This window comes from Chenopodium album, chromosome 12 (genome assembly GCF_948465745.1).
Source record: "Chenopodium album chromosome 12, dcCheAlbu1.1, whole genome shotgun sequence".
Classification (NCBI taxonomy): domain Eukaryota; kingdom Viridiplantae; phylum Streptophyta; class Magnoliopsida; order Caryophyllales; family Amaranthaceae; genus Chenopodium; species Chenopodium album.
Window position 1 is genome coordinate 34,290,800 of NC_137845.1, and position 5,353 is coordinate 34,296,152.

A 5,353-nucleotide genomic window follows, 5' to 3' on the forward strand; every position below is an offset into this window, starting at 1 on the left:
TTTTTGTTGGTTTTCTTGATTACGTAAACTAAAGCAATTAAGAAAGGAAGACAAAAAGGATTAATCAAAGATAAACGAATTCTAGGGGTATGGGGGTGTCAAACATGATCGAACATAGATGAACAATGATGATTATCATGAATAGCATGCCATAGAATGCTAAGTTCTACTCAAAAAACTCACTTTCACGCAATTGCTTAAGCAAATCAATGAACTGAATCTTGTTCTAATCGAATCATTTTCATGCATCCAATTAGTCATTAATTATGGCAAGAGATTAAGAGTGCACAATACATAAAACTCTACTTAGATAATTCATTTTCATGTAATCATCAAAGTAAAGGTGATCTTAGTCTAATCCAAATCACTCTCATGCATTTAGATTAGGGAATATCAAATAATGTGCTACTAATAATCTCGAGCTATTAAAAATTATATCTTTCATCAATTTATGGCATGATTTCAATCAAGTCATCATCAATCATCAACATTAACACTAACACATGTTTTTCACCCCCTTCCCCTAGCTTAAAACTTAGCCTAGGAAAGAGAAACTAACCATTATAGCAAAACCAAATAAGGATTCAATAAACACAAAACTAAACATGATTGAAAACTAATAAAAACAATACCAACAAGTTCAACTAGAGAGACAGATGAAATAAGAAATAACAAAGCAAATAAATCAAACTAAAAGAAAGGATAAGAGATTACTAAAGAGGAACTTGATTAAAGATGAAAGCTTGAAACTTTTGCATTGAAATAACCTTGAACAAAGTCTTGAATACAATGAAGAAAACTTGAAGAATAAGCTACTTTCTCTCTCTAGATTAGGGTTAAAATTTGAATAATCCTCTCATTACATCCATAAGGGTATTTATACCCCCCTCATTCCCCTAAATTAAGTCTAGAAAAAGAAATAAAAGAGTACGGAATACCCAGTGGAGCGGCTACTCCATCGGGGGGAGCGGGCGCTCTACAGGGTCAAAACATAATCAACGACCAAGGGGCGGGCGCTCACCCTAATAGGAGTGGGCGCTCCTATAGGTGGGAGCGGGCGCTCCTTCAGGTGGGAGCGGGCGCTCCTACTGATAAGAGCGGTCGCTCCAGCAATCTGATCTGAAGCTTCAAAGTTTCTTCATTCTGGACTCTTCATCTCTTCCAAGGAATTCCAAAGCATCCCAAATCATAAGCGAAGTCTCGAGAAAGGTAATGTACGCCTTTCATTCAACCTGCTCAAATACTCATACACAACATAAGCAAAGAAACAGAGGAAAAAGATAAAGAAAAAAGAAAAAGGGAGGAAACGCTAAGAAAGACAAGACATCACAAAAACTAAGATAAAGTGCTTTGAAAAGGTTCAAACAAGCGTAAATGAGGGGAGAATTCTCGGTGAAAAAAGGATAAAAGAGTGGCATAAATTCCACTCATCAAAATCCCCCACACTTGCCTTTTGCTTGTCCTCAAGCAAAGAGAACTAGAAGAGTTAAAGCTAATAAAGAAAAAACGAAATTTGCTTTAGCATAAGCAACAAGCCATTTGAACCTCAAAGTCGCCGATGAGGACGAGTTGTGATCTCGTGAGGGTTTACAAAGAGTTTACCCCACAACTCTCACAAAATTGCGTTCAAGACAAACCAAAAAGGAGAAAATAAAATGATGAATCAATAAGCACATGCAAATCATAATCAAGTCAAACTTTTAGAGACAACAAGCACAAGTGGATGGCAAGCTTTCTAAGTATTAAAAGAGAGCATGCAATGAGATGTCAATGGTTGATTGAAGGATAACCATGTTAAGCATAGAGAACTCTAACATGCGCCACTCCCCCCGCATTCCATACATTCTTACCGCGTTCCCTCATCTAGATTCAAATCCACCCTTGGAGGTAGCATCTCATGAATCCTCAAAGGAGTCGGAACAAAAATCAAATCAATATAAAGTGGGGAAACCCGACATCTTACCAAGTCATGCCCTTCACTATACTTGAAATCTCCCTCCCGCCACCGACTAAAGACTCATCCAACCTAGGTCAAAAGAACATTGAAAGGGTTGTAGCGTTGGCTAGGGGGTAATGGTGTGGAAAAATTTGGAAATTGGTGCTTAGCCTAATCGTGAAATGAAGGGTGATCAAGCCTCTTTTTCAAAATTACACCTTTACTAATCTTCAAACTATATTGCCACAACTTTGAATCACATTGCCAAACATTTTGAACTTTCATCTTTTCCTTTCATCATCATTCAACAACTCTTTATTCTATTTTTTCATTTTCCAAACTTTTTTTTTATTTTTTTTTTATTTTTTTTATTTTTTTTATAGTCCTCGCCTTTATGACTAAGGATGGATTTTTCTAATATTTGCAATTGCTTTTATTGAACAAATATTCACAACGTCACAAACTCACTTTCCATTAAGAGCCACTATCCTACACATTTCCAATCAAAACATGTATAAGCTTTCAAGGCTTGAATTTCACGATCCTAAGGGTGAAAGTAAAATAAAAGACCATGGGCTTATAATTTGCTAAAATCAAGGAGGGAAAAAGGCTCAACATGGGAAGCAAAGGGGGCAAATGCAACCAAAAATACAATAAGATGAAAGCTAACCTGGAAAACAAAATAGTCACCGAATGAAAGAATGTTCTTTATCATCCCTAAATTAGTTCGATCATGATCTTGGGAGTTAGACGCCATTTTCTAGATTCAAGCACACCTTGGTAAGGATCCTATGCCGCTCATACAAAGAAATGTTGAAGGCTTGAACAATGAAACTCACATCGGGTTACAAAAACTACCTTTAGGGCTTCAAATCCCCTAATGAGAGCAACACCTTCTTACCACAAACAAGTGAAATTGGGTTCGATGGGCCTTACGAGTTCTAGACCGGCTACCTTAGCATGAATCTATCCTAAAGTCAACCGATGGCAATCCCGAAGCATGCAAACTTTTAACACTTGGTAAGAAAGACATTCATTCACACAGGTTGTCTTTTATTATGCTCAAAATGAAAATGAAACAACTAAGGTTTTCATGGTTTGCCTTGAAACAATAAAATCATTTTTTTTAAGGCATGGAGAATAAAAGCATAGGAGCCAAGTAAACATTTAATTCTTAATCGACAAACAAAGATCATTCGGCATCATACCAACGATCACCAGATTCCGTATAATCAAATGTATACAACCTCGAACAATCAACTCCAACCTACACTAACCTAGACTAAACAACCAATCCAATTATTTAAAGAGTTAAGAAGGAAATTTGTCACCCAAAAGCGCATAAGATCGCATTTCCATATGCTTAGGAAGCGGCTTGTTTTGCATGTATTTTTTCTATTGTTAGAGACATTTTATTTGCCTTTCCTTTTTATTTTGTTCGCTTTATCCTACTTGTCATTGCTAATTGTTCCCTTAACTTTGGTGGATTCTTAGGAGATCTCAAGGTCCGCCCACACATAACATTGACCACGAGATCGACCGAACATTGAGACAAGTTCGTAGGCTTTATCGAGAAGAGGGAAGAGGTCTTGATTCTATTGTTGATAGTGGAAGTGACTCTTGTTCTTCAAGTGCTCAAAGTAAGACAATGGCGGGAGAAGAGGATGAAGTTTTGTTTCGTGAGTTTTGAAATCCGGAGGATTATGAACTCACGGGAGGGATCTTGCTTTCCGTCACGGAAACCAACTTTACCATTCATCCCCAATACACAAGGATGGTACAAGGGGAGCAATTTTCGAGTTCTCCAAGTGAAGATCCCATTGAGCACCTTGATAGATTCCTCGAGCTATGTGCCATGATTCAAACCAATAAAGTTTCTCAAGAGTACATCCGAATGCATCTATTTCGCCAATCTCTTTTCGGGTAGAGCTAAGAAGTGGCTCAAGCAAGTGAGGCCAAAATCTCTCACAACATGGAGAGAGATAGTCAAGGCATTTTTGAAGAGATTCATTTCGAGGAAAAAGACCGCCGAGATGAGAGGGAAGATTTCATCATTTGAACAAGAAGCGGATGAGAGTCTTAGTGAAGCTTGGGAAAGATTCAAGGAGTTGGTACAAGCATATCCTCACCATGAATACAATCAAAGCTTGTTCATGCGATTCTTCTATGATGGATTGGAACCCATGTCTAGAGCTAACTTGGATGCGGGGGCGGGTGGACAATTGATCAAGATCCCCAAAACCAAGTAGAGGCAACGATCGAAGAAGTGGCGAAGAACTACTCGGGGTGGTAGAAGGAGGAGTGCACCGAAAAAAAATGGGATGTATGAATTAGAGAAGGTTGATCAATTGTAACATCAAATAGAGCTTTTGACCAAGGGGCTTGCAAAGTTGAACACAAGTGTTAATAGTGGGGCAAGATCCTCTCAAGTCAATCCCTTCTCATGTCAAAATTGTGGTGGTACAAACCACGATACATCTTATTGTGGAGGCTTGAGCCCCGAACATGTTGCGGCTTACAACTCAAGGCAAGATGGATTTAGGGGAAGTGGTGGAGGAGTAGCTTGGAGACAACCACCACTCTCCACCACCCGGATTTGCACTCATAATCTTCCCCTTGCATATCAACATACATTCTCAGCAAGATGATGTATGGTTAAACACTGCAGTGCAAATTTATAATTGAAATTCCCCTTTCTGTTTAGTACTTTAGTTCAATCAAGTGATAATAGCACATACAAATACAAAAGACTGAAAAAACATCCACATATTATTATGTAGGAAGGGTGGAAGGATATGTGAACATTCCAATTCGTAGATGTGTACAATGATTTAACTTTAGATAAGAAGTACATTTTTATTATAGTACACTAAATCCCCATGTCTGTTTAGTATTAGTGATACTGCAACATGAAACTAACAAACTAATGCTTTTTTTTAATTTATTTTTTTAAAAAAGTAGAATATAAGACATAGAAGACATTCTCACCAACTTTAATTAATCATAAAACCACCAAGATACAATGAGAATTCAGGGAATTATAGTGAAAAAATTGGACTATTTTAACATTAGAAAACCATTAGTAAAATTGGGGTCTTGATCTAGTCGAACACTACCCAACTCATCCCCAAATGAATGAGATTAGGGACATTTTTTTATGTGTGCACGATATCCACGCATACTACATTATCTTCTTAATCAAAATAAGAAATATCATTATGTATATCATCCCCTAATATCCCTCCTATGTTAAAGACTAAGGAAATCATATTTCAATACAGAAGCTTTATAATAATAACTATACCAATATGTACCAGCTATAAAATAATTATATGACCATTTGCATCACAAATTTGAACAAACAATCCCCGAAAAAAAGAAATGGGCTATTATGACGAGTAATCATAATTATACTAT

At 37.1% G+C, this 5,353-nt stretch overlaps 1 non-coding gene across 1 annotated transcript; it reads right to left on the reverse strand.

Moving 5' to 3' along the window:
• Positions 1–3,967: 3,967 nt before the first annotated feature.
• On the reverse strand, positions 3,968–4,072 carry LOC145573404 (small nucleolar RNA R71). The gene has a single exon (XR_014097444.1). It is a non-coding gene; the product is annotated as a small nucleolar RNA R71 (small nucleolar RNA).
• Between the last annotated feature and the right edge of the window lie 1,281 nt (positions 4,073–5,353).